Here is a 26,180-nt window from a genome sequence, read left to right as displayed (position 1 = left end):
ATGGACAGAGCAGAGCCCACTGGTTTGCTACAGGTAGACTATGAAGCAGCAATTGCTGGATGGTGCTATACAGGCTGAGGAGTTCTTCTGTATGGTCCTGTCCTTCATGGGGGAGCCCTCAACTCATTCACAGTTCCCGGACATTATACAGACCCTGAACAAGACCAACCCTGTTCTGCATTCACAGCTGCTGCACATGTACAGTGCATTACTTCATGAAGGTAATGTATTGTTATTATTCTATCCCCCATTCAGCCACTCTAACATTAATATTTCACAAGTTGTGCTATGCTAAGAGCCGTATTCAATTTGAGCCGAGCCGCAATACTTTTTCGCGTCCCAGACTTTTCGCCTACTTCGCCTGTATTGTAGGCGGAAAAATATCGCGCACGTGCCCACTTTACCCCGTATTCAATTTGAAAGTAGGCGAAAATGGGACCCGGCAAAACTTGAACAGGCAGAAAGTACTGTCAGATTTGGGAAATCAGTCTGACACCCCCCAAAAGATGCTCTGACATGGGGGTTACCTATGGTACCCCCCGATTTGGCTTGCTGAAGGTATTTGGTCTTTTTAAACGGCCTTAATAGCTGCTAAATAGCGTTTTTCTATACGTGGTGCAGAATAGTATTCAGGAGTATTTTTTCCTGAAAATAACTTATCCCAGCAAATTTGGGGTACTTGAAAATGGGGGTCAGCATATTTAAAAGTTGCTAAAGTGAAGTTGAAAAAATCGTGAAAAATCTGCCTGCCATCAAAAAAACACTTGTGGCATACTTGGGGACCCCCCCCCCCAGAGCCAAGTTCACTAGGTTTTAACTTTGTACCCCAAGATTTTTTTTTTCCGCCCCTGGGGAGGTCCCTGCAACGTTGCACCCCAAAACCCCAATTCTGCACTTTTTTCCGCCTGCTATTCATAGGCAAAAGTTTTTCTCCTAGTACATTGCATTGACTTTCTGTCTAGGTGGAAAGTCTTTCAAATTGAATATGGGGTAAAAGCAAAACAGGTGAAACTGACGTCATCGGCGAAAAAGTATCGCGGATCCAGACTTTTCGCCTCAAATTGACTTCAAGTTGTGCGGGTGTGGATTAACAGATAGACAGTAAAAAGGTCGACAGTGATGGACACCAGATGTTAGACAGTCAATAGGTTGACAGGGACAAAAGATTGACAGGGACAAAATGTCGACACACTAAAGGTCGACATGTAAGGTCGACTGATACAAATGATCGACAGGGTCAACAGGTCGACACATTATTGTTTTCTAGTCCTAATATTCATCCTAACCCTCCCTCGTGGTGCCTAACCCTAACCGTCGGGGTAGGTGCCTGACCCTACCCGTCCCTTCTAGTGCCTAACCCTCCAGTAAGTCCCTAACCCTATCCCTCCCTCCTGGTGCCTAACCCTAACCCTCTGGTAAGTGCCTAAACCTATACCTCCCTTCTGGTGCCTAACCTTCCGGTACGTGCCTAATCCTAAAAATTATTTTAATGTGTCGACCATTTTTTTGTCAACGTTTTGACCCGGCCGACCATTTGTACCTGCCGACCATATTACATATCAAACTTTAGTGTGTCGACCTTTTGTCCCAGTCGACCTACTGACTGTCTTAACATCTGGTGCCATATCTAGATATTGTCGACCTTTCTATCTATAGTCCGGAACCCAAGTTGTGTCATATGTGATGTGTGTGATTGTCACAGGGAGAGGGCTTTCCAAGATGTCCACACAGTTTATTCAAATTGTCGGTTATGCTTATGGTTATCATAGTATTGGATGTAAGTTGTTACTAAAGCTAATGTAAATAATGTTCCTCAGTATTAGGAGTCAATCCAATTGTTTGCAAAGGATGCGAATAGCTGTTGCCACGGCGTTAAAACGCTGACAACGGCACTACATCTCGCACCCCAAGTAGCCCGTTCCAAGCCCGAATTCACACAATTTTGTTCGGAGCCCTATGGGGCTGCCGTCAGGTGCGGCTGTTGTTGCGATAATTCGCAACCGCAAGATCATCGCATACAAAGTAATATTGAAGGCAGCACAAACCTTGTAAGAAATCCACGCCAACCACATGATTAGTACACAGAAATCTAAAGTAAGAGACAAGGGAGCGCTAATAACCACACAATGCGTTTCGTCACAAAGACACCCCTGATAAAGTCTTGTGATGAACCGTGCTGGTGGTCCTCCTCCGCTCTCTGGTGATTCCTGCTTGTCGGCCCTGATTCCACATACCTGTGATCCTATTGATTGTGACCGGCAGTGATCATGTGACTTGATTCTTCGCTTATCAGATAAGGTGATATTTCTATGCACTATTGTGAACCTAGTTTATGTTTTTTAATCATTAAAAAAAAAAATGGTAATACACTAGTTGGGTAGCTTTCCTTCTACTGGCTGGCTTTGGATATCTTTGAGCAGTGAAACTGTCCAATGTTAATGTTCCGCATAATCCAATAAACTGTTTGAAACAAGTTGGAATAAGTTCCGTGTATTTATTCAGCAATTTATCCATACACCTGAATGATGTCGGCACCATTAGCGCTCCCTTGTTTCTTATTTTATAAATATAATCTATAACACTTGTTTTTCTCTTCCACGTCATAGAGCTCAGTGAAGGAAGCAGTCGCTTTCAGGAAGGTGATTGATGGGTTTCCAGCTACCATTTTTGCAAATTAGAATGTGCTATAGTTTGACAGTACATTATAGCTTGTGTTATAATATAATTGTTATAATATAACTGAATGCTATACTAGCTGGAAACTGGGAGTGCCATCAAACATTGCCCAGGGCAACGGAGTAGTCTAGAACATGTGGGTGAGGTGGTCAGCACTGGATTGCGGTTTAAATTGTAGAGGTGGTCGGTGTGCATATTTAGGGTACAGGGTGTGGGGATGTGAAAGCGGCTAAGCCATGGAGGTCACCAGCCTCCCTGATAAGTAGGAAAGCGGATATAGATGGCGATCACCTCCTAGAGTTGAGTGCTATCTATATCCTCTTCCTACTGGATTGTGGTAATTAGGCAATTCTGGCTAATAAAACAAGATACGCTCTAAAGAGCAGTAGGATGGGACACCTAGTGGACATTGCAGGTAGTTTTGCAGCGGTTGGGGAACCACATGTTGCCAAACTTGCCTTTGTGTCTCATACCTCACTAACTTAGTAGGCTACAATAACATGAATATTGGTTCAGCCTACAAAATTGTCTGGTTGCCCTGTAAGCTATTGGTGTACTTCACTGATGTCATTGGGCAATAGTTAGATTTGGATTTTAATGGTATTGTTAGTTTGGCTTGGCAAAACCTGACGTAAGATTGTAGGCTTCCCTAGAAACCATAACCATCGTCTTACCTAGAGTAAACTAAGTTTAGCTTATGTTTTATGAGGCGATTATGTTACACTAGAGGTTGCTAACCAATCTCCATTTATTGTCTGTAGGAACCTTCTGACCCTAAGGCTTATGATGAAGAGTTGGAGATTGCAATGGCACTATCTCTTGAAGACGACCCTCATTATACGAACCACCTTCTGGTTGACAATGGTTGTTGCATTCAACATTGCATCTCTGATTCTAAGCTCTTCTTTGCTGATGCTGCTAAAAAAAATACTTTTCAAAACCAGAAAAATTAGCACAAGTCCCCACCTATCATGAGCGACTTAAAACTAGATGCTGGTATGGCCGGTGTGGAGCTTTCAAAAAACCTGGCAAGACTTTGCATCGTCGACTGCGAGAGGACAGATATAGACAGTTCATATAGCGGTCAGCCTGAGCCAGAGGACTGTGTTCTCAGCTGCGATGGTGGAGATATTTATCACATAAAGTCCCCAGTTACAAAACCAAATAAGACAAAAAGGGGTAGGAGGAGCCGGAGGAAGAAAAAGTCATGTGTGTCGAGGAGTCCTGGGTCGGTGAGACCAGTGGTGGTTTGGTTTAGGAGAGACCTAAGACTTCACGATAACCCAGCCTTAATCATTGCCCCTGGAGTTTGGAGCACCGGTCATTCCTGTGTTCCTGTGGAGTGCGAGTGAGGAGACTGGACAAAACTTCACATTGGCCATTGGTGGAGCTACCAAATACTGGCTACACCAGGCCTTATTCCAGCTCAACCAGTCTCTGGTACAGATGTACAGCAGCCACATAGTCTTTAGGGTGAACCACAAGTGTGCTGAAGAACTTGTATCTCTTGTGGAGGAGATGGGGGCGGACACTGTCTTAGTGAACGCAGTGAACGAGCCATGGTTAAAAGAAAGAGACGATTCTATTTCAGAGACGTTAAAGAGGAGAGGAGTGATATTTAAAAGGTCCCATTCATACTGTCTATATGAGCCAAACTCAGTCAGTACAGAGGGTGTTGGTCTAAGGTATGTTCTCTTGCAGTGGAAATCCCATGGCTTATGATTGTATGGAGCCAGGTAGGGTGTCATTGGTGTGTTGTTGTATGACAACCATATAAAATATCTATGAACTCCATTTTCCTGCAGTGCTTATGCATATGACACCTTATTGTGGAATTTAGGGACCTGCGGGGGATGTGGGTCCTGCAGGGCCCGGTGGTGAGGTGGCCAGAGCTATTTGAGCATACGTTGGGGTCCTCCAAATTATGCAATGTGGCCCAGCCATTCTGCGTTCCATCCCTGTATTCACCCCCATACATTGTACACTGCTCCGTACATAAGGCCCATTAATACCTTTGTTAACCCCAACTTTCCTGCTGGATTCTGTGCCCTACAAAAGAGAGCTGGTATGTTAATCCCCCCTCCTGCTGTTTGAACTGCGGGTATCTCTACCACTGTTTGCTTGGGGTAATAAATGGGCCTCAGAGGGTACTCAGCGGGTGGGAACAATTCGTGTCTGATCTCTGTACATGTAGAGACTTGATTTAAAATAAAACTATTTCCTTTTATTGGGTTTTGACCAAATATCGAAGGTTCTAGAAAGACTAAGAATAAAATTTGGTTGAGGGGAAGGGGCGATGGATACAAGTGTATTGGAAATTGAAGGGGGTGTTTTTTTTTCTTTTCTTTCTTTTACAGTTTTCAGCAAACAAAGAACTGGGGGATACAAAAGGAAATAAAGGCGAGGAGTTATAAATAAAACAATATACATCTCTATGGAATAAGGTTAATGAAGCACATGCATGAAGAAAATAAAAATGTAACAATCTATGAACTAAAATTGAGCATCCAAAAGATCCATATGTGCTATACAACGATGAACAAGCTCCCTCGCTCTATCAGGCTCTCCCCAACCCTGTATAGCTTCAAACGTGCACTGAAAACCCACCTGTTCATGAAAGCGTACCCTTCTGCCACATAACCTTGTCCCCAGGCCGCTCACCCCACCCTCCTGCCATAGCCATCTCTACCTCACCAACGTCCTGCCCTCAGGTCCCCGTCAACATGCTCACTCCCCATGTCATCTGTCTCCCCTAATTGTAAGCACCTAGGATCAGGGTCCTAGGATATCCTTCAGAAGAAGTAAGGATCAATAAGGTTTGAGGTAACAATATGTTTAAAAATGGGGCAGACTAGATGGGCCAAGTGGTTCTTATCTGCCGTCAAATTCTATGTTTCCTCCTCCTTCCTGTTCTCACAGCCCTCTTCTCTAGCATCCTGCACCTACCCGGAATTCCTCTCGCTCGTAGAAGTTTGTCTCTTCCAGTGCCTCTACTCCTACTAGTCGTGCTGACACTTTTGGAGACCGGTTCCACCTTTCGCCGGTTACTCCTTCGCTTACCTTGCTGTATTGTGTACTGAGTGTGTGTTCTTCTAATTGTTACTTGTGCTCTGTTAATGTTTTAATCACTGTAATGTATTGTAATGTTATGTTCTGTGCACCCTGTACTGTCCTACTGTTGCCTTTTGCACAGAGCGGCGAACCACTTGTGGCGCCTTTCAAATAAAATGTCATAATGAGGTCATTAGGGGAATAAGATGGGCCAGAGGATTAGTGAGGGTTGGAACGGAGTAAGTAAAGTGACGGAATCACTCAAACATAAAATAAATCAAATGTAATGTAATCAAAGTCAGTCCTGAGGGCAATGGAGTTAAACAATGTTATAAACTTAAGTCCAGAAAGTCTATTGCTCGGTCACAAAAAGTGTTGATGTATTTTAATGACCAGGCCCAGTTATACTAATAGCGCAGACATAACAATAATGTATAGTATAGAAAGGAGGTTCTGCCACTCTCACCTCTGTACTCGCTGTGTCTTTCATAGCTGAAACATGGGTGATCCAAGGGTTACTGCGACCTAAGGCAGCCTGGTTCCAGTGTCGTATAGGTAGGCAGTCACCCTTTTTTTTATTTTTTCTCTTTATTATTTATCCTGGTACAATCTGAGTGAGCTCTCATGATCTGTGATAAACAATTGTCCATTTTCTGTTTTATCGACAAAGGCCATTTCTGTTGCTTGTTGTCTAGGTATCGGCTCTGTCAGCCATTTTATGGCCTGCTGTAAAAGGAACTCATCGACCCCAATTGGCGTTCCTATTGAAGCTCCCACAAGCCTCCCTGTCCCATCATGCTGGCCGGACTCGGTGGACCTTGACAGGCTGAACTTGGCAAAGATGTGTCACATGCCGGCCTGGAGACCCCAGAATCAGACCCCGTTGCTTACCTGTGCGGGCTCTGACCCGCGCTGTCTTCCGGCTCCCGCGCTGTACGCTCCTTCCTCATCTCTCAAGGCAGTCTCCGCTGTTGTCCTCTGGAGGGTCCCGCTGCTGTGCTGCTCCCACGCCGGCTCCTGCTGACCGCTGGTCCCCGCTGACTACCTCCAGGAAGCGCTGTCCTCCGGTCCATGGGCGCGGCCATCTTGGATTGCCCATGTGACCCCACTACCACCAATGAGGAGCCTTCTCCTTCTCTCTCAGCCTGTCAGCTCCCAGTGTCCACTATAAAATGATCCCCAATGCTCACACAAGTTGCCAGTGCAACTAGTTTCTTAGTTTAGCTAAGCAACGTCTACCCACGGCTATCCAGCCGCTCCACGTAGCCACTCAGCTACCAATGTCTACCCACGGCTAACCAGCCGCTCCACGTAGCCACTCAGCTACCAACGTCTACCCACGGCTATCCAGCCGCTCCACGTAGCCACTCAGCTACCAACGTCTACCCACGGCTATCCAGCCGCTCCACGTAGCCACTCAGCTACCAACGTCTACCCACGGCTATCCAGCCGCTCCACGTAGCCACTCAGCTACCAACATCTACCCACGGCTAACCAGTCGCTCCACGTAGCCACTCAGCTACCAACGTCTACCCACGGCTAACCAGCCTCTCCACGTAGCCACTCAGCTACCAACGTCTACCCACGGCTATCCAGCCGCTCCACGTAGCCACTCAGCTACCAACGTCTACCCACGGCTATCCAGCCGCTCCACATAGCCACTCAGCTACCAACGTCTACCCACGGCTATCCAGCCTCTCCACGTATCCACTCAGCTACCAACGTCTACCCTCGGCTATCCAGCCGCTCCACGTAGCTTCCTAGCTACCTCGTTACTGCCGCATTCCTCAAACTCCTGTCAGTTCGCTGCACCCTCTCATGCGGAGAAACTTCATTAAGCCAAGTCTCCTCCAGCGAGCGTCTGCACCAAGTAATACAGATCCAAGGCCCAGTCCGGGAACACAGCTCCTAAATTCCACGCTTGTGACAGTTTGCACTGGCCAGATGGACTCGGCAAGTGGTCAAGGATCTGGGATAGAAGCCTCGCAGGATGTACTATCCCGTCTGGAAAGACAGGAGACCTCTCAGGCTCAGCTGATCCAATTTATCCAAGATATGTCGTCACGCCTGGACAACATTCAGTCCTTACTGGCTCATCCCGCTCCCGCTGGCTCCCAAGCCGCCTCTCCTCCTGTGGTGTCACCTGCTCTTCCGGTTCTACCTCCTGCTCGTCTTCAGCTCTCCCCTCCGAGCAAGTTCGATGGCAACCCCAAATTATGCAGGGGTTTTTTAAACCAATGCGAAATCCAATTCGAGCTACAATCCGCCAACTTTCCGACGGCCAGAACCAGGGTGGCATATATCATCTCTCTACTCTCTGTCCAAGCACTCGATTGGGTCTCGCCCCTTTGGGAGAAGTCGGATCCCCTGCTCTCCAACTACCCCGAATTTGTTGCCACATTTCGCAAAATCTTTGATGAACCCGGAAGAACCACTTCCGCATCAGCTGATATTCTACGCCTCCGTCAGGGCAGCAGGACCGTCGGCCAATACGTAGTCCAGTTCCAGACTCTGGCTTCAGAACTCAATTGGAACGAGGATGCCCTCATCGCTGCCTTCTGGAGTGGCCTTTCTGAAAGGCTCAAAGACGACCTAGCTTCCCGTGACCTTCCAACCAGTTTGGATGGGTTAATCTCTCTCTGCAACAAGGTGGATCTCCGTCACAGGGAGCGTGCCTTGGAAAGAGGCAGATTTGATCGTGGAAGGCCACGTCCAGTTTCCCGCTTACCCTCTCCTCCTCTAGGCGAAGAACCCATGCAGGTCAACCGCTCTCATTTATCGGCTGAGGAGCGGCAGAAGAGGCAGAGGCAGAACCTCTGTATGTACTGCGGATCTCCTCAACATTTAGTTAAAACTTGTCCCATTCGTCCGGGAAACGCCTCCTCCTAACTTATGAAAGAGAGGTTAAGTTAGGAGTTGCCATTGAATCACAAAGGAAGTCTGATTCCACCATCCAGGCTCATTTAAAGTGTCCTCGAGGTTCCAAAGCTGTATTAGCTCTCCTGGATTCCGGAGCGGCAGATAACTTTGTCACTACTGAATTTGTCCAGAAGCATCAAATCCCCATGGAAGCGTTGCCTCGAGTCATCACTTTAACCGCCATCGATGGTAGTCGCATTTCTAGTGGAACCATCACCCATCGTACAACACCACTTAAACTTACCATTGGGGTGCTCCATTCCGAACAACTATCCTTCCTAGTGATTCCCAAAGCCTCTCATTCTTTAGTCCTCGGATTACCCTGGCTACAGAGACATTCACCTCAAATCGATTGGACCACCATGCAAATAATTTCCTGGGGTTCCAATTGCTTCAAAGGCTGCCTTCAGCGGGTAATACCTATCAGATCTTCCGTTGTACGGGATTCTACAGACCTGCCCAAAGCCTACGATGGGTTTCAGGACGTCTTTAGTAAACAGAGCGCAGACCTGTTACCTCCCCATCGTGATTGGGACTGTCCCATAGATCTGATTCCCGGGAAGAATCCTCCTAGAGGCCGAACCTACCCTCTATCTCTCCCTGAGACTCAGGCCATGTCGGAGTACATTACGGAAAACTTAAATAAAGGCTTCATTCGACCTTCCACGTCTCCAGCAGGGGCTGGATTTTTCTTCGTAAAAAAGAAAGATGGTGGCTTGCGCCCGTGTATTGACTACCGGGGTCTTAATGAAATAACTATTAAGAATCGCTACCCTCTTCCTCTCATTACAGAGTTATTTGATAGAGTCAAGGGAGCCACAGTTTTTTCCAAACTCGACCTAAGAGGAGCCTATAATTTAATTCGTATCCGTCCAGGCGATGAATGGAAAATGGCCTTCAACACCAGGGATGGGCACTACGAGTATCTCGTTATGCCCTTCGGCCTCTGTAATGCTCCGGCCGTCTTCCAGTTTTTCGTCAATGAAATCTTCCGGGACCTCTTGTACAAGTGTGTGGTCGTTTACTTAGACGACATTTAGAGTTTTTCTCAAGACCTCCAAACTCATCGAGACCAGGTCAAACAAGTCCTTCTGAGGTTGCGGTCCAATCAACTGTTTTGCAAATTAGAGAAGTGTCTGTTTGAGGTCTCAAGTGTACCATTCCTGGGATACATTATCTCCGGAACAGGCCTTCAAATGGATTCGTCAAAACTACAAGCCATTCTTGATTGGTCTCTTCCTTCTTCCTTAAAATCCATACAAAGATTCCGAGGATTTGCCAACTACTATCGCAAGTTTGTAAAAGGTTTCTCGACTCTGGTAGCTCCGATTACAGCCCTCACCCGCAAGGGAGCAGATCCAACTATATGGCCCGTCGAAGCTACCTCTGCATTTCAACTTCTTAAGCAAGCCTTCATCTCCGCTCCCATCTTAAAGCAACCAGACTCCACCCGGCCCTTTATCCTGGAGGTGGACGCATCCTCTGAAGGTGTCGGTGCAGTGCTCTCCCAGCGATTTAAAGATGAAAAACTTCATCCCTGCGGTTTCTTTTCCCGGAAGTTTTTGCCTGCAGAGAAGAACTACACCATTGGAGATCAAGAGTTACTCGCCATGAAACTAGCCCTCGAAGAATGGCGATATCTTCTAGAAGGAGCTCATTACCCCATTACCATTTTTACTGACCATAAGAACCTCCTTTACCTTAAATCTGCAAATTGCTTGAACCCTCGTCAAGCCCGGTGGGCAATGTTTTTCTCCAGACTTAACTTCAAAGTCTCCTATCGCCCCGGTTCACAAAACCTCAAAGCCGACGCACTCTCCCGTTCCATGACGAGCAACCCTGATCTACCCATGGAACAGCCCCAACCAATCTTGAATTCAGCTTTCTTCGCCTCTACCTAATTATCTTCTATACCCCCGGTTGGGAAGACTTTCGTCGCTCCGGAACTCCGCAAGAAGTTACTGCATTGGGCTCATGCTTCCCGGTTCTCTGGTCACCTGGGTATGGATAAAACCCTAGAATTTATCCAGCGGTCCTATTGGTGGTCTTCGATGAAAAAGGACGTCAGGTCTTATGTGTCTTCATGCATCAAATGTGCCCAACACAAGATACCTCGGCGGGTTCCACACGGTCAACTCCAACCTCTTGCAATTCCATCTAAGCCATGGACTCACCTATCTATGGATTTCATCTCTGATCTTCCTCCATCTCGGGGCCACAACACAATCTGGGTTATCGTGGATCGTTTTTCTAAAATGGCTCATTTCGTACCACTTACTGGGCTTCCGTCTGCACCTCTACTCGCCCAGAGCTTTATAAAAGAGCTCCACGGCCTTCCTCAAGAGATCATCTCCGACAGGGGAGTACAGTTCGTAGCGAAGTTCTGGAGGTTACTCTGCTCAGCCCTTCAGGTAAAACTCAAATTTTCTACCGCTTATCATCCCCAGACCAACGGTCAGACCGAAAGGGTCAATCGAGACCTGGAACAGTTCCTGCGCACTTTTGTCTCCTCCTCCCAAGATGACTGGATTGAACTTCTTCCTTGGGCCGAATTTGCCCACAATAATCATTATCACACATCCACCAGCTCAACTCCTTTTTTTACAGTTTTTGGTCAACATCCTCGAGTACCAGAGTTCCCTCTTCTTCCCACATTAGATGTGCCTGCGGCCAAAATGTCCCTTCAACGGTTCTCCAACATCTGGGAAAAGGTTCGTTCCTCTCTGACTAAAACGTCAGCCCGGTACAAGAGATTTGCTGACCGCCAAAGACGAGCGGTTCCAAATTTCCGACCTGGGGATATGGTCTGGCTCTCTACCCGAAACCTAAGACTCCGAGTACCCTCGATGAAATTTGCTCCGCGATTCATTGGTCCATTCCCAATCATCAAAGTCTTGAATCCTGTGGCTTACAAGTTAAAGCTTCCTCCATTTCTTCGCATTCCAAGTTCTTTCCATATTTCTCTCTTAAAACCACTAGTCTTAAAGAAGGTCCTGCCTAAAGCTTCTAGTGTTCAAACACAGCAGGGAGAGGAGTTCGAAGTTGACAGAATCTTAGATTCCCGTTGTCGATACAACCGTCTTCAATACCTCATCGACTGGAAGAATTATGGTCCGGAGGAACGAATCTGGATAAATGCCTCCGATGTCCATGCACCCCGTCTGGTCAAAGCGTTCCATGTGAAATTTCCTCATAAACCAAGGAAGTGTCCGGTGGCCACTCTTGAAGAAGGGGGTACTGTCACACGCCGGCCTGGAGACCCCAGAATCAGACCCCGTCGCTTACCTGTGCGGCTTACCTTATCTGGCTCCCGCGCTGTACGCTCCTTCCTCATCTCTCAAGGCAGTCTCCGCTGTTGTCCTCTGGAGGGTCCCGCTGCTGTGCTGCTCCCACGCCGGCTCCTGCTGACCGCTGGTCCCCGCTGACTACCTCCAGGAAGCGCTGTCCTCCGGTCCATGGGCGCGGCCATCTTGGATTGCCCATGTGACCCCACTACCACCAATGAGGAGCCTTCTCCTTCTCTCTCAGCCTGTCAGCTCCCAGTGTCCACTATAAAAGGATCCCCAATGCTCACACAAGTTGCCAGTGCAACTAGTTTCTTAGTTTAGCTAAGCAACGTCTACCCACGGCTATCCAGCCGCTCCACGTAGCCACTCAGCTACCAACGTCTACCCACGGCTAACCAGCCGCTCCACGTAGCCACTCAGCTACCAACGTCTACCCACGGCTATCCAGCCGCTCCACGTAGCCACTCAGCTACCAACGTCTACCCACGGCTATCCAGCCGCTCCACGTAGCCACTCAGCTACCAACGTCTACCCACGGCTATCCAGCCGCTCCACGTAGCCACTCAGCTACCAACGTCTACCCACGGCTATCCAGCCGCTCCACGTAGCCACTCAGCTACCAACATCTACCCACGGCTAACCAGCCGCTCCACGTAGCCACTCAGCTACCAACGTCTACCCACGGCTAACCAGCCGCTCCACGTAGCCACTCAGCTACCAACGTCTACCCACGGCTATCCAGCCTCTCCACGTAGCCACTCAGCTACCAACGTCTACCCACGGCTATCCAGCCTCTCCACGTAGCCACTCAGCTACCAACGTCTACCCACGGCTATCCAGCCGCTCCACGTAGCCACTCAGCTACCAACGTCTACCCACGGCTATCCAGCCGCTCCACGTAGCCACTCAGCTACCAACGTCTACCCTCGGCTATCCAGCCGCTCCACGTAGCTTCCTAGCTACCTCGTTACTGCCGCATTCCTCAAACTCCTGTCAGTTCGCTGCACCCTCTCATGCGGAGAAACTTCATTAAGCCAAGTCTCCTCCAGCGAGCGTCTGCGCCAAGTAATACAGATCCAAGGCCCAGTCCGGGAACACAGCTCCTAAATTCCACGCTTGTGACAAGATGCCTCAAAGGAAAGATGGCAGTGTGGTAAGGTTCTGTGTGTGCCGTGACTCCAGCTGGTATTTATTCCTCTTAATTTACCAACCAAACGAAAAATAGAAATCAACGTTTCACTACACGACTGCCCGTATACCAACTGCATTCATCGTCTATCTGTATTTTCACGAATTTCCCTGCAAGTTCTGAGATCCAAAGAAATTCTAAGACCTGCACACTGAAAATTGGCATTTAACGCGAGTATCTCATAGATATAAAATATAATTTAATATAAAGAAAAAACATAGAGGATACCAGATTAATAACATATGATCTAAGATATTAATAGGTAAACATCTAAAAGAGGTATGGAAAATAAAAAAAGGGGGACAGTGAATTCAGCGGTCTGCTGAACCAGGGATATCTCTTAATTGCAATGTTCAAGCACTCATGAGTCTAATGTTGACAAGGTGTCATTACACCATCAGCGGCGTTAATATAGATTTGTTCTCATGTGTCAAAGCCGAGGTATATGTTGATATAAATTCTGAGCATAGATAAGAGTGTCACTCTGTTAACAGCACATGACGGCAAATAGCCGACAAATACGCACTCCCTCCGTAAATACCTGAGGTTCCGATGTCAGCAAATAGACTCGTTGGAACAGGTGGTTTATAGACTGACAGTTTCTCCGTCTGTTCCCGGAGTCCCGCTCGTAACAGTGAGCAGTCCAGTGTGAGCACAGATATAGTGTAAGTCTGTCCGAGCGTCCTCAGAGACTGTATTATTATTAATATAGATTTGTTCTCGTGTGTCAAAGCCGAGGTATGTATTGATATAAACTGTGAGCATAGGGCCTGATTCAGAGCCGCTCGTAAGCGGCCACTCGTTCGTTCCGAGCGATGTTTGCCCAACTGCGCATGCGTATGGATTTTAATACGCGTGCGCGAACCAGTCAGTGCGGCCGAAAATCGTTTGTTCGCTAAATAGCGAATGCCTGCTATTTTGAGTGACAGGAGGAGGCGTATGTGGGTGGTAGCAGGGGAAGGTGCATGAAAACGGGGAGTGGAGATCCGAACGCAGGCGTGCTTAAAGGTCAAAACGGGCGTTTTATGGGTATGCATAATTAATACAGCAGCGTCATTGACCACGTCAATGGGTTATTTTATAGTCAGAACTGCTCGCAAGATTGTGGTAGGAAAAACCAACCACAAGAATAGCGAGCAGTTCAGACGCCTTTCGATGTACTCGATTAATCTAATAAATAGCGGACATGACGTATGATGCGAGCGGCCAGGGGACGTTTTTTTCAAAATTACGTTCGCAAGTTTTGTTCGCTCGTTCAGACGTAGAGGCGTGAACAGACCGCAAAGAGCGAACGGTTCATTTAAATAGCCAGCCCCTTTTTCTGAGCGAGCGCAAATAGCATCCGGCTCTGAATCAGGCCCATAGATAAGAGTGTCACTCTGTTAACAGCACATGACGGCAAATAGCCGACAAATACACAGGGTCTGATTCAGACCCGGGCGCTAAGCTGCGCTCGCTTGCTGCCAAAAGGGGCCGGGTATGCAAATCCCGCGATCGCACTGTCTGGCTTGCAATTAAGGGATATCCCTGGTTCAGCAGACCGCTGAATTCTCTGACCCCCTATTTTTTTATTTTTCATACCTCTTTTAGATGTTTACCTATTAATATTTTAGATCATATGTTATTAATCTGGTATCCTGTTTTTTTCTTTATATTAAATTATATTTTATATTTATGAGATACTCGCGTTAAATGCTAATTTCCAGTGTGCAGGTCTTATAATTTCTTTTGTTGTCTATAATTGTTTTAGAGCCTTCACAGTTGGTTCTTTTTGACCTGCAGCAAGTGGAAATTTGTTCTACTCTATTTATATTACTGATATCTCCTTTAGTACTTCGGAAGCACCTTGCTTTTCTTTGTTAAATTCTGATACCACTGGTCATTTTGGGCCCAGGCATTGGAGCTCGGTTTGATTAAGTACAGCCAAATTGCTTTAGCAGCTTTTCTACATCTAGAATATACACCATGGAACTTCTCTGATACATTGTCTATTTGGTGTTTCTGCAGATTGACTGGGCAGCGACTTGGACTTCAATGAAGATGGAGCTTTTACATGTTTGGGAAAGTTCCTTGAAGATGGTAAATACAGTTCTGGTATATTTATATAACATGGCAATGTAGCCATAATTTGAAATCTAAATTTTTTTTTTCCAACCATGCTATAGGCAGTGTGGTGGCACAGTGGTTAGTATTGCTACCTCACAGCGCTGATGGTGTATATTCAGATCAGACCAGGGTCTGATTTGTCTGGAGCCTGTATGACCTCCCACAGTCAGAAACCAATTGGGTCTGTTGGTGTATGTGGCACAAGCTACAGGCCCTCTCTTTATTCTTCCCTTTCCCCATATTACTGTCCTCAGCCAAACATGCTTATACTAAATATTTATCCCAAAGTGCAATGAGCTAGTTCTCTCCAATACAAAGGTGGCAGATATACAGGGGCGGATTGGGACCGAAAACCAGCCCGGGAAATTTATGGAAGCAGCCCTAATAGGGGCGTGGCTGTTGAGGAGGTGGGGGTCCATCGAGGGGGCAGGGAAAATGAAAGTTTAGAGCTGATTGGCTGGGACTAATCTTTCTACATTTTATATCTCTCCAAGGATTAGTGAGTAGACCCCTAAGACTATAGGGTATGCAGTCGGGAAGCCGGCGGACCTAATCCCGACAGCCGGCTTTCCGACTAATTTATCCCAGCGAGGGATAATCTAGACGCCTGTCATTTTACTGACGCCGGGAGGCCGGCGCCCGGCATCCTGATCTAAGTGATGCCGTGCGCTGCTGCGGACAGCCACCGGGGGGGAGGATTAGGTTTAGGGTTCCTGGGGAAGGGGGGGGGGGGACTTAGGGTTAGGCACCCCCCCAGGAGGTTAGGGTTAGGCTAGGGGGAGGGAGGGTTAGGGTTAGGCACCCCTGGGGGGAGGTTAGGGCTAGGCACCCCCCCCCCCCCGGAGGTTAGGCTAAGGGGGGGGAGAGAGGGTTAGGCAGCCCCGGGGGGGACTTAGGGTTAGGCACCCCCCCGGGGGACTTAGGCTTAGGCGGCGGGGTAGGGGGGGTTAGGTTTAGGCACTTAGAGGGGGGATTATGGTTAGGCACTGGGGGGGAAGGTTAGGGTTAGGCACCCTAAAGGAGGGTTAGGGTTAGGGGGTTAGAAACAGGTTAGTTTATACTTACCTTTGACGATCGGTATTTCCTCCTCTGCCGGCCTCCTGGTGCCGGGATTCCAACTGCCGGGCAGGGGTCCGGCGGTAAATCATACCGCTTCCGACACCACCATCAGTCGCTCCATTGGAACTTTCAACAGCCCTATGCTAGGTGCAGATCATCCATCTAAGTCTGGCCTTCAATGTGAGCAATTCAGCGTCCCTATGGCCAACCACCTGTAACCGCCTAGGAACACCCAACACATTTATAATACACTTCTTGGTGCATGCATCTGTACCTGCACTGCCACTCAGACACATGTGCAGATCAAAAACAATGCACAAGAAAAACATAAAACACTTTGCCCCCCACAGAAAAAAACCCCCACATTGAACCCAGACAAGAAAAAAAAAAAAAAACATTATCCCGCACAGTAAAATAGTAAAAACATATTGGCCCTCACAAAAAAAAGATACACATTGACCCCCACAGTAAAAAAAAACAAAAAAAACATAGCCTCCATGGAAAAGAATAAAACACGTTGTCCTCCACAAGAACAAGAAAAGGGTGCGAAGTGTGTGGGAGTGGTGGTGTGGAGCAGGGGGAAGGATGGGAGTGGTGGTGTGGAGCAGGGGGCAGGATGGGAGTGGTGGTGTGGAGCAGGATGGGAGTGGTGGTGTGGAGCAGGGGGCAGGATGAGAGTGGTGGTGTGGAGCAGGGGGCAGGATGAGAGTGGTGGTGTGGAGCAAGGGGCAGGATGAGAGTGGTGGTGTGGAGCAAGGGGCAGGATGAGAGTGGTGGTGTGGAGCAAGGGGCAGGATGAGAGTGGTGGTGTGGAGCAGGGGGCAGGATGGCAGTGGGGGTGTGGAGCAGGGGGCAGGATGAGAGTGGTGGTGTGGAGCAGGGGGCAGGATGAGAGTGGTGGTGTGGAGCAAGGGGCAGGATGAGAGTGGTGGTGTGGAGCAGGGGGCAGGATGGCAGTGGTGGTGTGGAGCAGGGGGAAGGATGGGAGTGGGGGTGTGGAGCAAGGGGCAGGATGTGAGTGGTGGTGTGGAGCAGGGGGCATGATGGGAGTGGTGGTGTGGAGCAGGATGACAGTGGTGGTGTGGAGCAGGGGGCAGGATGGCAGTGGTGGTGTGGAGCAGGGGGCAGGATGGCAGTGGTGGTGTGGAGCAGGGGGCAGGATGGCAGTGGTGGTGTGGAGCAGGGGGCAGGATGGGAGTGGTGGTGTGGAGCAGGATAGGAGTGAAAGAAGCTGAACAAGACTCGCCTCCACTCCAGGGTCATCTCAGCTCACCGACGTCGTTCTCTCTCCACGCTGACATCCAGAGTGTGTTGGGAAAGCCGCTGCCATCTGTGTCCCGGGCCGCTCCTCTCAGTCCCAAGAACAGCTGCACACACCCCGTCCTCTGCAGCCCCAACAGGAGTAGATGGCCCAAAGAAAGGCCTGACGGGAAGGCAACGGAGGCTAAGGGATGGGGACACTGCACATAGAGGAGCTTCCAGGTTTGCATCTGTGCATGTGTAGGAGGCTGGAGGCGGGCTGCGGAGGGGCTGGAGGCAGGGCCATCAGTGTTCACGGCCCGGGCTCTGCAAAGGCTTATGGGAGGAGCTGCTGTGGCTGGGCATGCGCAGCAGCTCCCCCGTCGGGCAACAGTGTCACTAAGCTTCTGCACTTGCGCAGAAGCTGTGCAAAGGGGTGGGGATACCCCTAATGTGACCAGCAGCTAGGGGTTAAAACTAGTAATGCCTACCTGTATATATATCTACAGTGCAGCAGCTACCCGATCGCGGAAGTGGGACTGCCGGCATAGAGAAGACCGCGGGAAGGGGGGACAAACTGTTGAAGGGCGAGCCGTGCTGCTGCGCAGTTCAGCTGCTCGCGGCATGTCTACGGGGGAGAGCCGGATGGGGGTCAGTCATTGAAGGGTGAGGGGTGCCGGCCCAGCGGGAACTGGCCCGGCGTCCTGGTGGCCCAATCCACCCCTGCAGATATATGTATACTATCATATTGTTATAGGATTAAAGGATAACTCATCATTCTGTATAACACTCACATATTTTGCTATTCGTATTGCTATTCATTTAGAATTTGTCATCTGTTTTGTTCTTTTTTTTAAATGTTAGAAGTTCATTACTTGTTTTCTTTCTGTTCTTTGGAAGACCCTTTAGAACGAGGAGGGTCTGGTGGATCTCACTGCACACCCAACACTGCTAGATCTAGCGGTATGTAGATAGCGGCTTTGATTAGCTCTAATATCATGGGTGTCAGGAGATCACATCTGGTCTCCTTGTGGTGTCTCTGTGACCATGATTCCTAGCAACCTTCCTTGCCCTGATGCAGAATTATGAATTCCTTGTGAGTGATGTGTTCTGAGTGGGCAGGAACTAAGTAAGTGGGTTCTTGTTCTGGTGCTGACGTATCCTGAGCACATGGCTGATGCCTTATTTGCCATTTGTCCAGGGAGTCATGAGCCAACTGCACTGGCCTGGAGACACTGCAGAAGGTCATAAACTGGTTTACAGAAAGCCCTATAGGGATTTAGGACCTCATTCAGAGGAGGTCGTTAGTTGCAAGCGGTCGCACTGAATCAGGGCGGCCGCTTGCATCCTGAACGGCCGCCTCCTTGTCGATCGCTAAGCTGTGGGTTACCACCCACAGCTTACCGACCAACCAGGTTGATGGTCGCGATGGTGATCACCATCGCGACCATCGGGGCATATGACCAGACCCTTGGGTTGGGTCTCGGCACTCGTAGGCCCCAGGGAGCTTCCTGCTGTTTGAGCAAGAAACTCCCCACTGACATCACTGATGATGTCAGTGCGGCCGCCCACAAAACAGTAGGCGTTCGTTAAGGAATGCCTCCATTTTGCAAACCACTCCCCCGGCCCGCCTACCAAACGGGGCTAGCCGCCCCTTTGGTACCGAGCGACTAACCATCGAGTCAGTTATGAGCGCATCGGCGCTTGCGACCGACTCTGAATAAGGTCCTTATTGCAATTTGCTACCAAAAGAAACCTTATCTCTGGGATAAACAATCAGTATGTAATACCGCTGGCTGCAGCGGAAGCCCGGCAGGGGTGAAAATCCTTACAGCTAAAAAGGTAAGTATAACTACCCCCTAACCCTAACCTTCCTTTAGGGGTGCCTAACCCTAACCCCCCCATCCCCGCAGCCTAAACCTCAGTCTCCCGAGGGGGTGCCTAAACCTAACCTCCCCCCCCGGGTGCCTAACCCTTACCCCCCCTGCCCATAGCCTAAACCTAACCCTCCCGGGGGTGCCTAGCCCTAAGTCCCCCCCGGGAGCCCTTAAACCTAACCTCCCAACCCCCCCACCTCCCCCCCACGCCCAGCTTACCTTCGTTCGGTATGCCGGGCTTCGGGCACCCGGCATAGGTCTAATGACAGGCCTCGGGATTTCGAAACCTCTCGTTAGTACCTTGCTGGGATTTGACAGTCGGGAAGCCTGCGGTTGGCATTGCGACCGTCGGCTTCCTGACTGCATCCCGGATGAACAAACCAAAATTTACTTTGGTAAACTACAAAACCTGGAACAGTAGCACCCCATAACTGAACATTGTCTTGGTTACGAGAGGTCCTTCCATTTATGACCTCGTTAAACAAAACTGTTATGGCTATACACTAGACCAGAGGTTCTCAAACGCGGTCCTTGAGGCTCCCCAGAAGTTCAGGTTTTAGAGGTATCCATGGCTGAGCACAGGTGGTTAAATCAAATTGACTGAGGTACTAATTAAGTTACCTGTGCTCAACTATGGAATGCCACAGCCAGGGGACCACATCACCAGGTCACCCCAGCCAAAGCATTCGCACCCCAAGCCGGTCAGGCCAAGCCGGGGATCTCAGGGGAGGTGGGGACCACCCCAAGAGGGTGTCCTCCCTCTCCCGACACCCCAGGCTTAGTCTGAAGCCCGGGGCTCTTCCCCGCACCTCCGGGCTGTAGGTACGGGGGTAAAAGCATTGTAAAAATAGTGAAACTATTGTATTTTACAGTGGAACTACAGGTGGCAGCATGCCTGCCCTTTGGCACTTGTGGAACTATAAGTGCCAGCAGGCGGCTAGCACCTGTACTCCCACTGTAAATTAAATAGTTAAATAACCATAACACTCACACACCGTGACAAGTACAACTTTATTGCATACCTACCTACTTTACTCACACACTTACCTGTTGCCCGTCGTTCTGTCCCCTTCTCCAAGTAGTAAACCACTGGGAGTACCTGGAAAAAAGATCCCATACTCTCCTCTCTCCTGGCGCCGCTCTCCGTAGCATCCCCGTACTTGGCAAAAAAAACCAGACTGACCCGATCCATGCCAGACATGTGGGAAGGTAATTTTAGACTTTCAGTGAAGGGGACATGTGGGGAGGTCTGTATGCTTACCGCCCATTTGTCCTGATTTGCATGCCTTGAAAGGGGTGGGGCTTACATGGAAATGGACAGGTTTTAAAGTGATTGAGAGGAAATGTATGCTGTAACGGACATTTGCCTTTTATTTAGTCTGCTTTGCTTCACTCAGGCAGATTTTTTCTATTTACAACGTTAGGACCTGATTCAAAGTATGCAAGAAAAAAAAATTGCATTTACACCCCTTGCATTGAAACATGGTTTATTCTATGAGCAAACTACTTCTATTGTGCTTCTTTTGTTTAATTTGCCCCTAACTGTGAATCAGGCCCTCAATGTTTCTAGTATCTAAGTGACCATACACCAGCTCCCATGCAGGCATGGGTGAAGGCACATCTGGCAGTACAGCATAGTGACTACAAAGAGGAACTGAGAGCTTATTATCAGGGACGCCGACAGCCGCGCCAGGCCCACAATTAGGCCACACCCCTTACCATTTATTTTTCTTTCCAAAAAAACATGCGCTGTACGCTGGGGAGGGGGGCGCTGTGTGCCCCTCAGCCCGGTGCACAGCCATTGGGGGCGCGATCAGCGTGATCGCTGCCCCCACAGGCATAGGAGACTGCTCAGACTTCTGCTTTAGCAGCCGCGAGCAGTCTCCCACTGCAGCCCAGCACACAGCAGGGAGGGAGAGCGGGGCCCGGCCCTCCAGCATGTCCGGGTAATTAGTACCCGCTCCCCCCCCCCTCTCTTGGCACCACTGCTTATCATCATCTGGGTAGAATCAGGTTATTTGACATCACACTATGCGGCAGATTTATAAATTAGCGGGTTCTAGACCCCATAATTAAATTCCATATTGCTGCTTATCGCCACCCGCTTGTCGCAGCCCGTCCCCACAGTGTGTGATCACATTGGGGTAGATGTATTATAGCGGCACTTAACGTGCCGCTATAACGCTTCCCCTCTTTACCGAGGTGAGCAGGAAGCACTACCGATGAGATGTATAAACATCTCATCGGCCGGAGAGGGGGAGCGTTAACTCCCCCCTCCGGCGCTACCCGCTAGAGACAGCAGCGCATCAGCCTAGTGCTGATGCGCTGTGTCTCTGTCCCGGCCGGCTCCACTGAGCATGCGCGGGATCTCACAAGTATCGCGAGATCCCCGCATGCAGCCTGGAGCCGGCAGCCGCCGCAGCAAGGACAGCGCTGTCCCTCCTGCGGGGATAGGCTAGCGCCAGGCTGTAGCTGTCGATAATAACAGCTACAGCCAGCCGAACGGTCATAGCACCCCTGTCATTTACCCAGACCCCCGATCACACATAACTTGCGCTGATACCGTTTCTGGGCTTCGTACATCTCCCCCAGTATCTTCTAAATTATTCGGTAACTTGATCAATTCCGCAATAAAGCAGCCACCCTAGCTATCAAAAATGGGAAACTTCAGCAATCCTTCCCCGATACCTGCTGCCGTCCTCCCCCGATACCTGCTGCCGTCCTCCCCCGATACCTGCTGCCGTCCTCCCCCGATACCTGCTGCAGTCCTCCCCCGATACCTGCTGCAGTCCTCCTTACATACATTCAGGAGAAACTTAATATAAGTGGGTGTTTAGTCTGCAAATCATGATTGATAAATAGGCCCCTATGCATGAGGAGATTGTTGTTTTCTCAGCCCAATCAATTCAGACCTCGGGGAACCTTCTATTTAGGACAACAGAACCTTCAGAATATCGTCTGATTTGCCACAGTTAGAATGAAATCACTGGTAACCCAATGCAAAGCACTGTGCCTAATAATTCTTAAGGGGGCTCCTTGCCACCATGTACCTGTTAGATTATGTAAGCTGCAATTAGTGTAGAGGTAAATGAAACCTTTGCTGCAGGTGTCTGTATTAGCCGACCAACAAATAAGCGCTAAGTATAACATTACATTCATCATGAAATCTTCGTTTTTGACATTCTAGAGATGTAAAAAAAAAATATTGAATGCAATGGTGCGCCACCTGCTGGTCACATAAATTAGTGCATCTCTATCATTCTCTGTACAGTAATCTGAGGAAATGGTAATTTAGCAAGTACAGTAATACTAAACCATAGAAACATGACTGAACTCAGTAAGGAACAAAGCATGTGTGGTAATAATGCTATAGTCTTCTGTATAATGACTTTACTTTTGGGGTGGGTGGCATGGATTGATCAGACATCTGGGCATTTTCTTAGATATTTCTTTCTAGGAATTATGTTTAGTTTAATTTGACTTCTGGGACACTCACTGCAAGGGGGAAAGTGACCATATTGGTGTAAGATGGTAGAACTGGCAGGTGGGCAATGGGTGCGAAAGGTACTAAGGTATCCATAGGGGATCGGTTTTAATCCCGATGGCGGAAGACCGGCAGTGAAGATCCCGACAGGTAAGTATATTAACTAACCTAACCCCCCCCTCTAACCCTCCCTTAGGGGTGCCTAAGCCTCACCTCCCCCCTTCCCCGCAGCCTAAACCTAAGTCTCCTGGGAGGGTGCCTAAACCTAACCTCCCCCTTGGGATGCCTAACCCCCCCTTCCCCTAGCCTAAACATAACCCTCGCAGGGGGCGCCTAACCCTAAGTCCCCCCCCCCGGAGCCCCTAACCTAACCCTCCCCCCCCCTGCGGCTGTCCGTGCCCGGCTTACCTTCGATTGGAATGCCGGGTGTCGGGCTCCCGGCGTAGGTAAAATGACAGGTGTCGGGATCTCAACGCCTGTCATTAGACCCCTGCGGGGATTAGACAGTCGGAAAGCCGGAGGTCGGCATTTCGACCGTCGGCTTCCTGACTGCATCCCATCCATAGCCAGAGCGGTTTCTCATTATGTAACAACTGTACTACATTTTATTTTATTTTTTACTTTATTCTATGTAGCAGATCTGTCTGGTTCAATATGGTTTTCTTTTATTTGTATAGTACCTTGTGTATTACCACACCCGGCGTTTAATGCTACTAAAACACTGTACAGGTTGAGTCTCCCTTATCCAAATATTCCGAAATACAAATTTGTTTTAGCTCGACTGAGATAGTGACCCCTTTGCTTTCTGATGGCTCAGTGTACACAAACTTTGTTTAGGGCTCAAAATGATTCAAAATATTGCATAAAATTACCTGCAGGGCTGTGTATATAAGATGTATATGAAACCTAAATGCATTCTTTGATTAGACTTGGGGCCTGATTCAGAGCCGCTCGTAAGCGGCCACTCGTTCGCTTCGAGCGATGTTTGCCCAACTGCGCATGCATACGAATTGTTATACGCATGCGCGAACCAGTCAGTGCGGCCGAAATTCGTTTGTTCGCTATATAGCGAATGCATGCTATTTTGAGTGACAGAATGAGGCGTATGTGGGTGGTAACAGGGGAAGGTGCTTGAAAACGGGGAGTCGAGATCCGAACGCAGGCGTGCTTAAAGGTCAAAACGGGCGTTTTATGGGTGTACATAATTAAAACAGCAGCATCATTGACCACGTCACTGGGTTATTTTATAGCCAGAACTGCTCGCAAGATTGTGGTAGCAAAAACCAACCACAAGAATAGCGAGCAGTTCATACGCTGGTCGATGTACTCGATTAATCTAATAAATAGCGGACATGACGTAGGATGCGAGCGACCAGGGGGCGGATTTTTCAAAAAAACGACCGCAAGTTTTGTTCGCTCGTTCAGACCTAGAGGCGTGAACAGACCGCAAAGAGCGAACGGTTCATTTGAATAGCCACCCCTATTTTCTGGACGAGCGAGCGCTAATTGCCACCGGCTCTGAATCAGGCCCTTGGGTCCTATCGCCAGGATATCTCACTATGGTATGCAAATATTCCAAAATACAGACAGATCCGATATCCAAAATACTTCTGGTTTTTAGCATTTTAGATATGGAAGACCCTATACGGTTATTGTAAGCTTACATATTGTTTTTTAAACAACAAATTGAACTTTATTACTGCAGAAGAACATACACTCAGAATTCCAGTTGATGTGTAATGAGAAAATTAGAATACTACATCAATGTGCTTGGGGCGGTCAGCGTAAAATTCCACATATAGGGTGATGGGCACCAAATGATTTAAAAATAAAAATACAGGAAGAAGTTTTCACATAATGAAACGCTTTAAATGTACAGGTGCAACTAATTCTGTAAATGCTCAATACAACTGAGTGCAGCCGGGTTTTCATTGGAATTGAAAGTACTTTGTAAGGATTTCCAAATCCTATTTGATTCAGCCAAGTATGAAAATGTGAACAGATGCCACTTTTTTATTTGTGTTTATAGTCTGTGTATATCTGTATCACTCTGTAGCAGACCCAAGGTGTCCTCGCTCTATAAATAATCCTACACTTATATATCTCTTCTTTTGTTGAAAGGCGTTACCTTCGGGGAGAATTACCCGCACCGCATAGTCCTGGACTTGGAAAAGAGACGGGAACAGTCCCTGAAGGACGTAGGAGACGTGCGTAAGACACAACCAGAGTATGTAGATGAGGTGTCTGGCAGTGACCTGGTGCCGGTTCCGGACCATCTCCTGGCCATCACCTTGGGACAGTCTGATGGAGATGATGATGTCAGTAAGAGCCGGACAAGCCGCTTCCTATTACCGGTCATCACAAGGAAGGAGTTTAAATATAAAACCTTGCAGCCCAATTTGAAGGACAAACCCTACAACACCGTACTAGAAGGGTACGTAAGCCGCAAGCGGGATGAAACTGTCGCTTATATGAATAAGAGGCATTTCACTGCTAGCACCATCAATGAAGAGGCCCAGATGTATGAGAGGAGAGCGTGGACGACCAGGGTCATGGAGGGACTTCCACAATCCACAGACTCCATAAATACTAGCCGGAGGACTCCTAGGAGTGATCCCTATTCTATAATACCTCCAGCCTATTTCCATCTAGCTGATTAAAGGGGTATAAGCCTTGGGAAAAGATAGTGTATAGAGATAAAGTACCAACCAACCAGCTTTTAACTGTCATGTTACAGGCTGTGTTTGATAAATGACAGGAGCTGATTGGTTGGTACTTTATCTCTCTCCAAGGCTTAGTAAATAGACCCCTAAAAGAGATGTCGTCCTCAATACCCTGCTGTTTACATGTGTGTATAATACACTCAATGGCATGTATTTTATGTTATAATAATGAATGTGATGTGAATAAACACTAAAAATGACACTTGCTCTAGGGAGTGCATAGAAAAGTATACTCCTTGTGTACAGTCACTCAGAAGACACTGGCTCCTATGTATTGAAGCAATATACCTTCAGAAAACAGAACATCAGGGGTCTGATGACGTTTGACAAACACCTCGGAGTAGTGCCATAACTAGGCATTTTAGTCCTTGGGCAAGAGAGATCGCCCAATCGTGGTAGGATTAGATGCTGTATGCAAGCAGTGGGGCAACGAACTGTGGGTCCCGGAGCAGGCCACGCCCCCTCCACATGATGTCATGCAGAGGGGGTGGGCCCACAATCGCTGTGAATTATAGGATGCTCCGGGGGGGCTGTAAGGGCAGCGGTGTGCATGTCTGCAGCGTTCTAAAG

The 26,180-nt window shown here is 48.5% G+C and overlaps 1 pseudogene; it reads left to right on the top strand.

Moving 5' to 3' along the window:
* On the top strand, positions 1-25,607 carry LOC148474589 (uncharacterized; annotated as a pseudogene).
* The last annotated feature ends 573 nt before the right edge of the window (positions 25,608-26,180 follow it).

Source organism: Taudactylus pleione, unplaced genomic scaffold (assembly GCF_031769625.1).
Source record: "Taudactylus pleione unplaced genomic scaffold, aTauple2 ptg000828l, whole genome shotgun sequence".
NCBI classification, from domain to species: domain Eukaryota; kingdom Metazoa; phylum Chordata; class Amphibia; order Anura; family Myobatrachidae; genus Taudactylus; species Taudactylus pleione.
This window is presented reverse-complemented; position numbering and strand designations above follow the sequence as displayed.